General features: G+C 41.1%; 1 protein-coding gene and 1 long non-coding RNA gene across 6 annotated transcripts in view; one reads left to right on the forward strand and one right to left on the reverse strand.

Annotated features, from left to right (window-relative positions):
- LOC143151865 (dystrophin, isoforms A/C/F/G/H) overlaps positions 1-12,272 on the reverse strand; it is a 741,778-nt gene that overhangs the window by 691,094 nt on the left and 38,412 nt on the right. The gene's annotated exons all lie outside the window — the stretch shown is intronic.
- The window catches only part of LOC143151866 (uncharacterized), a 40,669-nt gene continuing 39,246 nt past the window's right edge, over positions 10,850-12,272 (forward strand). The window contains exon 1 of the long non-coding RNA XR_012993447.1: positions 10,850-11,396. This is a non-coding gene — a long non-coding RNA (uncharacterized LOC143151866). The remainder of the gene's footprint in view (positions 11,397-12,272) is intronic.

Raw genomic sequence — 12,272 nt, forward strand, 5'->3', positions numbered from 1 at the left:
ATCCCAAAGTGGCACAACCCTTTGATATTCCGTTCCAAGAAGTTCAAGCGCAATAATTACCCATCTAATTCTTGTTTTACATATTTATATACGCATAGTTATATTTTGTATTTTCTTTGTCGATAGTACTTTGTTACTTTTCCGTTGTTAATCAACGACTACGTGGTTTCCAATGTGACATTAACTTATCGTTTCTTTTATCCAGTGACGCGTAATCTACAGAGAGTCGGTAGGCTTAAAATAGTCCACGTACTATCCAGCCCTCAAGAATACCGAGATTCGCGCCTATAACCTCTTTCGTCCGTAGATCACGAACTATGAAACCTCTCTCCAGCGCACTATTATCAGGGGAGGTATTTGACTTGGAATAACTAGCCCTCATCGTTATCCGAGTCACAGAGTAACGGATACGACAGACCCGTCAGACTCCAGCCTCCAGCAATTGTAAGAAAGTTTTCTCTTGGGTAATTTTTGCTGCTGGTGTCTAATACGATTCCGCCGGGGATGTGACCCGTGTGACAACCTGGCAGACTACTGTTCGCAAGAATCCCCCGAAACCTCTGCAACTGCATACAGGGTGTTTCGTACAACTGGGTCCAGTTATAGCTTAAACGATAGAAGATTGAACAAAATTTTGTTCATTGTACAAAATTAAACGGTATTGGATGATGCACAACTAGACGTAGGTGTCTACTCCTGATATCGGAACGTTGCAGAAATATCAAAGTCGTCTCTACTCTTTGTAGTGGAACTATATACTTTTTTATACATAAAATAAAAATTAAATATTGAATTCTTGAATCGTTTAAATTTTTAGCAAAGAAATATTACTATCTTATTCAACGTTTAGGTAACTACTCAAAATAAAACTCCTAGCAGATGTTACGGGCACGCTGAAATTATTAATAAACACGAGCGCAGGCACTTAAGAAACGTTCGAGCGTACTTAAGTCCAAGTACAGTACAGGCAAAGTAAAGTTCATCCTGTAAGATAATCGATCAAAAATATCGAAGCGTACTCAGCTCCAGCTGTACAATAATATTATTTTTCCAATACTTCACCTTCTACGATAATCGATCTTCGACTTCAGAAGTTACGACGATACTTTTTCACAGAAAATAAAAAATCTACCAATACGTTAAGAAATACACATATCTCCTTTTCAATACCCAGGAACTATCTCAACATTTTCTAAACGATAATTGATCTTCGACACCAGGGGTTACGATACTTTTTCACCGAAAATAAAAATCTACCAATACGTTAAAAAATACACACAACTCCTTTTCAATACCCAAAGACTCTCTCGACGTTTTCCAAACGCCTCCACTTCCAACAGTAAACGCGTGCCCTGAGGTCGTGAATCATCCACCACCGGTTTAATTTCGTTTAATGAAATTTTTTTCCATCCGTTCCGCCGTTTTAAAATTAGGCCTCGGGAACGCCCCGCGTATCGATCACCATTGACCGAAACGATGATGCATCGGTCGTTTGGACAAAGAAAATGGAGGGAAACGTAACAAAATCCAAGTCTCGCGTAGGTGGGAGAGCAGCCCTCAGGACTGACCCCGGTAACGGCCCTTACGGGGATTCCCCAGGCATGGCATTAGTAAGCTGGCTGCTTCCTATAGCATGCCCACTAACTGCTACCCGGTCTTAATGGACCGTTTTACCCCGACCAACCGAACGACCCACCGCCGTCAGATTACAAGCCTGACCGCCGTGGCTACACTCGCTTAAACCACCCCTAACTCCCCCCGGCTGACCCCGGACCGCCCCGTTCGGCCCTCCTCACCCTTTCACGGCCCTCTTGACCATGGAGCAGCTTGATTGTCGGTACAGTAATGAACGCGGCTTAGACACCAACGACGAAACTGGAGTACCGGGGCTCTTCTTCTCTGCGGCCTCGGTAATTGTTACGGCTTTCTCACGGATCTGCAGCGATGCAATCGGTTCTGCTATCGCGTTGCACCGTGCCCGCGCCAAGATATTCGGCTTAACGCGAAACAATCCCGGCGGAGACCGAATTTGCACGTCCTCGAGTTCGACAACGATAACTGAGGGGAGACCGTGTCTCGGACACCGAGGATTCGCGAAATTTACGAAACGATCGGAACCGGGGCTGACGATCGGAACGGGAAGTTGCATTGGGTTGTTCGGGAGGTCGTTTCGTTCTCCAGAATGGAGAATATGTAATTTAATAAAACGTTTACACGCTTTAAATGCATCGTGTTTCGTTTTTACCAGAAGAACGAAATGAATTTTTGAACGACACAATGTTTCGACAAGTATTCGAACAACATCGAACCGGCGGAGGATGATTTAATTATTGTGAAGTTTGAAGGAGTCTCGGATGCCAAGGATTTATAAATTTTTGTAAATGATTAACAAATTTTTCCAGTTTCGTTATATCTTATCTTCGAAAGTGAAAATATCGTTGCGATTACAATTTGATGTCATCCCTAATCTGAAGAACGAAGAGTACCATTTAAATAATAGAATCGTAATAGAACATTTTCACCAAAAAAAAACGGAATGACTTTTTGAATGACACAATGTTTCGACAAGTATTCGAACACCATCGAATCTGCGGAGGATGATTAAATTATTATGAAGAATTTGAATTTATTATTTATTTGAAGTCTCGAATGCCAAGGATTTACGAAACGATGGGAACAACGAACCAGGAAACTGTATTTCGACAAATATTCGAATTATTACGAACAATTTGGAACTATAACTTGCTCGAAGTCTCAGGTACTGAGAATACTGAGAAAGATTTTTCATTTCTGGTATTCTGTAGACTTTAAATCGGATAACGAAGAACAAATACGTACAAACTTTTTCAAACATTTATAGATTTCATTTTACTCACCGAGAGTTTATTTGTTCGTGGAAAATTCATAAATTTTGTAAATTTTGTACTCATTTCGTATGTAGGTATTTATGAATTTATGAATTTATGAAAACAGCAATGAATGAAACCCCGTTTAAATTTATTCCCGTGTTTATGAGGGGGTTCTCATCAATATTTATGGAAATTATAAATTTATCGAACACGTGTAGGAGATTCAAAAATAATTCGTGTCTTTATAAATCGTTTATAAATAAATACGAAACACCGCCCGAGAGTGCGGTACATCGATCGTTTTAAATTATCGAATTCGTGTATTTTAAACGCGTTACGATTACAAAATCGTTCGAACGTGTGCATCCTTTTTCTCCGAACAGAAGAAAAACGCGACGTGGAGGAATTGTCAAAATGAATCGTAAACAAACCTGCACCGGAATCTCGTATAAATAATACTAATCTGGATGTGAAACTGGAAGATAATCAATAACGAAGTACGATACGTGATTTAACGAGCCGTGAAACCTACGAGCCATAAATGTTAATATTAATAAACACACCGTCATTACTACGGGATAAATTATTTTAGGTTATTCGTGTAATCACCGTTTCCGGGAACAATTGTTTCAATATCGAGAAATTACGATTGACAGAGTCCGTAACTTTAATAATTACAATTCAATTAAAATCTTCCTTCGTCGAAATTACTTTCGTATTTATATTTCTATTTCCGTGTAATCTGTTACCACCGAGGAGAGTATTCGGGTTTATTTCACCATTTGAAACGTAAATGCTAAATGAAAAAAAATTACCTCGAAGGAGTCGGTAGGTGCGTAATTCCACGAGGAAAGTCACGATCATTGTCCAAGGCAAACAGAACGATACGGGTATTTAAAATCGTGGGAGCGTTATTATCATTGAAGTTACGTTAATGGGGAGACCTCATTGTCGATGAAGCACCTGACGATTCACTAATGAATTGCAAGAATAAGGGAGAGCGAAAGAAAGGGGCTGGCCAGGGGTTTGGGGGGTGTGAATGAACGAGTAAGCGTCGGTAACTCAATAGATTCGTATGAATAGAAGGCGGGTAGAAATAAAGCCACGGAAAGGCAAACTTTGCGACCTCTCGTCCCGCGATCGTATTTTTCGTGGATTTTTTTTTTTATAAATCATACTCGATATCCAAGCCTTTTCTTTCTTTTTTCTCCGTTTAAAAATATTCCCAAACATCTATACAATAATTACTATCGTTCGACTTCCGTTACTTTACCGACACGACGACCTACACGCGAGACATTACAATTCTAATAAGTTTATATTTCAATCTTCCAACTTATTTATCGTGGATTTGTACGAATGTTCGAGCTTTGTGCCCGTTCGTCAAAGCTACGATCTCTCCCCGTGCACACACGGTTACGTTTATTTAATTTCTTCCCGTGTAGAGGGATTTTTCTACAGATCGAGATTGAAAGTTTCGGTAAATGAAGGAGAACGCGGAGGTAACGATCATTCCGTACTGCTGGTTCGCCGTATGCAAAGCGTTCTTCGGGCGCTACCCGAATCCATACTCCTCCCACGTCCTCACGGAAGACACGGTGCACCGTGAAGTGAACGATGGTACACTTTTGAGCAAAAAGATATTCCGGAAGACCGCCACGACCGCCACGTTGCCCTCGTGGATACGAAAAATCGTGAACGAACCTCAGGTATATCTTAACTTCGACCGGGTAATTTTCTATCAGTTGAAGACCCTCTTTTCAATGAGAGAGGAATACACAGGTACTGATACTCGAGGAGGCTATCGTTGATCTGTGCGCGAAGCGTTTGATCTCGTTAACGAGAAACCTCGATCACAGGAAGCTAGTGATCGTCTCCGAGACGACCGAATACCTACCGAACTGCTTCGATCCGAATGAAACCGTGATGACGCGATGCACGATCATTCAATCGCCTAGGAATGGTCTCGTGGGTCGAATGATCGAACAAGTTTGTCGAGGGGAAGTGATCAGAATCGCCAAGAACGCGGTACAGGTGAGATACGCGAAACAACGTCTCGACGAGGCTCGTTGTCAATTATTGTAACGCGTTAATGTTAAGGGATGAATTTAATAGTACTAGTTTAGAAACTATTCCAATTTGAAATTTCTTACATCGAATAACCGTACGAATTTTGGGAGAAAGGTGAACCATTTTCGAAGGATTTGATTCGTGCTTTAGATAATACAACAAAAATGGGGAATGGGTTTAGAATTCGATGGAGAGTGATTCGAACATTTGTTACAACGTAACTATTGGTTACATACTTGTAAATTAATTTTGGTGTGTAAACGAACTGAGAAAACTTCAAATTGCAATAATTTCTGAACTGAGAATTTCAAGGTGTACTTCTTTGTACTTTTTTGTGAGGAAAAATGTCTCGATCGGTGCACTTGAATGTTAACAATTCATGCATAAAAATGGATAAATCGATAGTATCTAAAGTATCTAAATCTAGATCTAAATCGATTATAACTCGTCGTTATTTATACATTAATTAATGATATTATAATTACCGTTTTCAGGGAATTTTCTACGTTCTGGCGCAAGAGAATGGATCGAAGCAAGGAGAAGATACTATCTTCGGTTAATTTCATAGCATGGCTTTACCTAGTTTACAGCATATTGCATCTGGTAGTCTTCTTGTTCGATTATTTTTTATGGGGAATTAAATTCTAGTCGCGACTTCGTTTAGTTATAACACACGTATCGAAACTTTCTTCGTGAATTTTCACGCAAGCTGTATGTTCACTTGTGTAAAATATTCGCGAGATACGAATAAAATCAACGTGTTCGTTTCAAAGGAGCACAACGTGAAAAAGTTCTAAAATGATAGTTATCGAAGAAAGATATACATTCTCATCGAAACGAACGAAATGGAAGCGTATATAAGAGCGATGCATTCCAAGCCAACGTATACCAATCGGTTGACGTCGAAAGAGTCTTGTGCACTTCGTCCCGAGACAGAGACGAAATCGTATTTCTGCATTGGATCGAATCGTCTCTTCTTTGAGAACGTGGAATACCATTGCAATCGGGGCGGGCTTTGGGCAGGGTACTCGTTGCACTTAAAGTGCAAGTGCATTCCCGCAACCGAAAGAGGGGTACAAAAGGAACGATTCGTTGCGTAAAAATCTCCATAGGATTATTCGTAGGAGAGAGACGAGGGCTCGTATAAACGAGCGAATGCTTAAAATTGATATTCACAACGCGTGTCTCGAAACGAGAATTTAAATGACAATTTCGCATTACCCTTTAATACGAAATCTCATTCTCGGTAATGCGTGGTCACCGCCGAGTTACATATTTCAGCGTCCAACGCACCCCCCCATCCCCCACCCCGCCCCAAAAAACCATTATTTCGCTCATCCGTCCACCCCTCGTCATTCCCTCTCGACGACATAGGTATCCAGTGGTTGTAGACCGCTGTCCTATATTACGCACCACCCACACGTGCGTTCAACGAGCATTCATGCGTAGCGGTAACGTATGGCACGACGAAACCACCCCATCAGCACTGGAAGCTTTTTCGTAGTACAATAAAATTTCACGGCTAAGCTAGTTCTTATTAGATCCCGGAGAAGTGCCTCTTCGTCTTATTTTCGACGTAAATCCTCGACACTGGGCATTTATTTTTTCTTTCTTTTTTTTTTTTTCACTTCTCACAGTGAGCATGGACGCGTGACGTTTACATCGATTCGAACGAAACACGCGCGAAAGGATCAACAACGATGTTTCAAATTAAAGGACACCGAAATTATTTTTCAATTATCGAAAGCTTTGCATTGGTGTTCTCTATTCGAAACGTAACTGTGAACGCAACTTCCACGGTACTGTCCAGCTCGGTAGCTTTTTATTTGATTAATTTTTCTTGCCAATATTGAAACATTCTGAAGTTATTTTTCGATTATCGAGAGCTTTATATTGTTTTCTCTATTTGGAAAAAAAAAAATTTGTAAACACAACTAGCACTGTCGAACTCGATACCTTTTTATTTAATTAATTTTTCTTTCCAATATCGAAACGGTCGACAATTTTTTGATTACCGAGATTTTCACGTTGTTTCTTCCATTAAAAAACAATTATCAACGCAACGTCCGTGGTACCGGCAGATGCAATATCTTCTCATTAAATTAATGTTTCTTTCTAATTATTGAAACACTCTGAAGTTATTCCTCTGTTTAGTTCCTACTAAACAAATATTACACAAGATACACCTTTTCGTTAAATTAATATTTCTCCCCGATGTTAAAACATTCTAAAATTAATCTTCGATTGTCCAAACCCTCAAACTGTTCCATTAAACAGAATTCTCAGCTCATCTCTCACGATAATTACCATCCTCGATATTTCGTCACGATACCACCTCGTTATCAGTACCACACCCCCCAATACCTTTCCATTCGATCCCAAATCCCACGTTCTCCTCAATACACTTATCCAGCTCGAACATTTTTTAAATCCCCGGATCCCTCAAAGCGGCGCTTTCCCCCAAAACAAAAACAAAAAAGTCATCTCCCGGTTACTCGAAAGCCGTGGATTCGGTTCGTTTCCGTAAATTGTCCGTGAACCGCGAACGCTTCGTTATTCCGAACAAGCGCGTTTGCCAACGTACCCGCTACCTATCCACCTACAACCAAGCGTCTTTTTCCTTCAGCACAATGGGGCCACTCGGGCCGGTGGGGCCAGCCGAGTGGTCGAAGTTGCGCGAGCGAAAGCAAATCTCCCTGAATAAATCGCGCGAGACAAACAACCCCGTAACTCGGTGAACGACCGAAAAACCCGTTCCGCTTCGCGTACCGAGATTCATTATACTCGGTCAAGGGTTTGACGGAATTATTGCCCCAAACATGGAAAAACCGGCGTTTATGACGGAACCGAGCCGAATGCCGGTCTTTGACGCCGGCGAGTGAAACTCGAAATTCGGACGCGGAAGATAAATACGCGGGAACGATGGCGGCGGGTACGATTCGTTTCTGGCAAGGGGATTTTCGTTCGATGGGAGAAGCACGGGCGAGAAATAATGGAGGGTCAGCTGCGCGGGGCGGATGTCATTACCAGTCACGGCATAAAAAGCTGTCTCTCGTACAACACCCAGGCGCAATTAGCACAACGTCATACAGTACAATCCCTGTGTCAGTACACCCGATATTCACCGTCGCTCGCGCGAAAATTTTATCCATTTTTTTTTCTTCTTTCTTTTTTTTTCTTTTTCTTTCTCTTTTTTATTGTCACCGTCGAGAGACACCAAGGCGAGCGAGCGTATACCTGGCCGGGCGCGCGCGATTCCGATCGGGACGAGCGGCGGAGGAGAGGGAGAGGGAAAAAAAAACACTCGGTGGAAATAGAAAGAAAAAAAAATAAACGAAAAGGAAACCCTGAAAAATGACCGGTGGAAAAAAATATTTACACGCTGCAGCTGGTATTTCGTGCACAATTGAAACTTGACGCGATACGATATTTTATGTAACGAGAGAAGAGTGGCCACGTAGAGGCGCGCGAGCGCCATGGTCACCGTGAAAAATGAACGGAGAAACACCGTGCGGTCCCCCTTTTCGATGATGGATCTTAACGGGGGCATTCCGCGCGCGACGAAAATTTTTACGGTTTTTTTTCTCTCTCTCCACTCTCTTTCTTTTTCTTCCTTTCTCTCTTTCTTTCTTTCTCTCTCTCTTTTTTTTCAGATTCATGTTGCCACGCTAGGCACAAAACGTGACCACAGGAACATGAAAGCCTTAATGAGCTCTCTCGCTAACGAGGAACGAGTTTGTTCAGGTGAACATCGTTCCCGTCCTCGACGCGCGCTAGACTCGTTGAAAGCAGCTTTTCTCGGATCGGCGTAATTCAGCGTTAACGTGATCACAACCTTGCTATATATATATATATATATATATATATATGTATATGTATATATATAAATATATATTGCATATGTGTGAGTATATGTAGACATTCCGCTAATCGTGTCAGCTCGAATCAATCTCCAATCCGCTTCTGCCTCGAGCCAACGAAATATTATGTTGCGCGAGCGAGTGCCTACGAGTCCGTTGTGCTAATCAGCTTTACTTCGACGCCCGGTGTCAGTGTGTACTGCCATGTAGTCAATTATTGGCTACTACGCGAGCTAATGAACAGTTGAATATTCATCGATTCGCCACGAGTTTCCGACGATCGACAACTGCGTTTGGCACCTACATCCACCACGACCTTGCCAGATATTCTTACACCTCGCGGTGCCGAACGATTTAGACGATCGTGGGGGAGAATCGCATCTGGGTCCAACCAGACCCGAAATTTTACGCACAAATATTTCGAGAGAAGATTCTGTTACTTTATCGTATCTTTCTCAACATTGGAATTAATTATTATTTGCATCGAACGAGACACGTATCTTGGAAGTTGGATGGAGATAAGGTAAATTAATTCATGAATATAGTTAAGTTGTTTTTTTTTTTATAATTGTCCGTGAATATTGTAGGCAAAGACCATTGTTAACCCTTTGCACTCTAGGTTTGTTTGTTACCGGAAATCTACGTCTGGAGAAAATTCTTTAAGTCGTAAAATTAATCTGGAAAAGGACCATTTTTATATAATTTGCATACACGCGTTTATACTTTACAAGAACGTGATATTTAAATTCCAATTTGAATTCCAAACCACGAAGTTTTCCCGGATTGAAAATAGTACAGTGAATTAGGTGGCGATTGAGAATCTCCTCTCGAGTCCAAAGGGTTAATAATCGAGTAATTCTGTTGCTTTGTGTTATTGTTAGTTTAAACAGAAGTTTAAAGCAATTCAAATTGATCTCTCTGTTGGTTTTAGTGTTAATTTTTAAGGATGTACCGATGGTACAAGGTATAGTATATTGAGGTATGGAATAGTCTTTCTGGGTCTGAGAAGACCCACGCGGGGTACAACGAAGGTTAAACGTGTACTCGAGGAACGAATGCCGGGGAAACTTTGTTTGGAAAATTCTTTGTTTACATATGTTGGCATCTCATTTCTAATCAGAGGTTAACTAAATTTTTTCGTAAGTTGAACCAACATCCAACGTAAACACTATTATTTTGGTAAGGGTGGAATTAACCTCGTCTTACCATATAGGTAATACTCGCAGTGGATCTCATTATTTCGTTACGGGGAATTTAAGAAATAAAGCATAGCATCGAGCACTAGTATCTTTGCAAAGGTGAAATTAAATCCATTTTAACATCTGTGCAATAAATATTTTACAAGATGAAGCAATTAAAATTGACCTCGTCGTTTCATTACGAGCGATTCAAGAAACGTTAAAAAATCGTTACAATTTCTACAGTCTCTCAGAGACTATCGAAAGTGGAACGATCGTAATTATTTTAATTTATTGAATTACAAAGTCTGTTTACAGTTTTCCAACTATCGTCGAAAGAATTCGTTCCCCAAGTTTCGTCGAATCGAAATTTGTTTTCATCGCGATTGTTCGCTAGAAAAGACACCAAAATCCAATTAACGCGAAACAATCGAACAGCGAGCGAACAAAGACGGAACACGGAACTTATTCCACCAAGAATACCCGGTTAATTTCAACGTAACTTGTTTAATATCGCCCGAGGAATGATTCTACGGCCGGTAGAATTCGTCAAAGTTATTGGAAAGTTAACGCGAACCGGGACCCCTCCCTATCCGCCCTTCGCGCCCCTTTGGGAAACATAAAGAGCAACTCGGCTAGATTTTTTTTTTGTTATTTTTCTTCCCCGATCGATTATTCGAACGCGAAGAACCGCTCCGGCCCGGCCATCCAATGAACGTGCAACTTTCCGAAGTTTGCATTCGGAATTCGCGTCACGCACGTTTTCGCGATAACGACAGCGGAGAGATAAAAACTTGAAACTGTTGTTACGAAGTACATCGACGGCGATAACAATCGTCTACTCGAAACTTCGTGCGTTCTTCGGGCTGTTGTTAAACATTGGATAAAGCGGAGCAAAAAGAAAAAGAATAAAAAAGAAGAAGGAAAAAATGTTGAATTTATCGCGCGAGTTGCAAAGTTCGTACGATCTCTACGCTACATTTCGACGATGTTTCGAAATAACTCGATTTCGAAGTGGTTCTGGTAACTGTTTGAGTGTTTCCAAGAGACGAAGAAAACCGTGCGAAGAAACGTTCGCGAAGTTTCGTCACGCGCGTAACCGAGTTCGTCGAAAGGCTCTCTTAAGTTTCTTAAATTAATCCATTTCGAATCAAGTCCACCGGTTTAAGTTCAATCCTGCGTTTAAAACAACGTTTACAATTACCAGGATAGGATTTTAACGACCGTAACCAGTTTGTGATCGTTCATTGGCTGTTCTCCGCGTTGTAAACGATCTACAGTTACGTAACGAGTAGACTAGGACCAAGACGAGCACGGTCTATTGTCTTTGGGGTGAAATTAACCCCCGGTCTGCCATTTACCAAACGAGTGTTCAGTGGAGGATCAACCGAGTCTCTTTGTTTTGTCGCGGACAGTATCGAGAGCGCTAAAAAGCCATTGTAAGTACAATTTCTAATGGTTCCTCTCTAAACGACATTAACCTCTTACCTTTGGGATTCAATTTGTCCCACGATACCGTTTAATTTTACCGCGTGTCTATTGCACAAAAAATTCAAGTGTTTCGGTGGAATTTCTTGTTTTATTTCTCATAGTGTGCATTCACGAGGTAACGATACAACGAGGAGAAGATGTATACTTTCAAAACGACTATCCAATCGAAAGTAGAAACATCATTCGTGATAAGAATCATTTTAGTCGGAGAACTATTCTTTTTTTTTTTTTTAGAATTATTATTTTGATTGAAGAATAATTGAATTTACAGAACAAGTGAATTTTGAAAATAATACACTTTGCGCGCGATTAGAATAACCTGAATGAACCACCATCGTTTAAGAATAATCGTGAGACTTCTTAGCAAAGAAATAGTTAGCGAAAGACTAGTTGACAAAAGACTGGAATTATAAACAGGTGATTCGCGTACCAACCGAGACGATACGTTCTCATCGTATGAAACGGTTCGGTACTGTTGCACGATAAGAGAATAAGTTCCAAAGTACACGGAAGATTACGGTTCGTTAAAAACGAGTGCAGCGTAAGAGACTCGATGCGATACTCGTCGCTTCCACTCGAGAAAATTAAGACGTTAAAGCGAAAATTGCTACAGTTTCTTTTGTCGCGACGTGGTGGGAGAGAGGGGGGAGGAGGATGAGGATGAGGACAAATTATGAAAATGCAACGAGACGAATCGTGCCAGGAAACACATCAAAGAGCGGACCTTAATCCGCGCGTAGCCCCGAAACTTTCGTCAAACGAGTCTGATTCCATCTTGATGTAGCACCGCTGACTGAGACGGAAGACAATAGATAGAAACGTCG

This window comes from Ptiloglossa arizonensis, chromosome 10, assembly GCF_051014685.1.
Source record: "Ptiloglossa arizonensis isolate GNS036 chromosome 10, iyPtiAriz1_principal, whole genome shotgun sequence".
In the NCBI taxonomy this organism is placed as follows: Eukaryota; Metazoa; Arthropoda; class Insecta; order Hymenoptera; family Colletidae; genus Ptiloglossa; species Ptiloglossa arizonensis.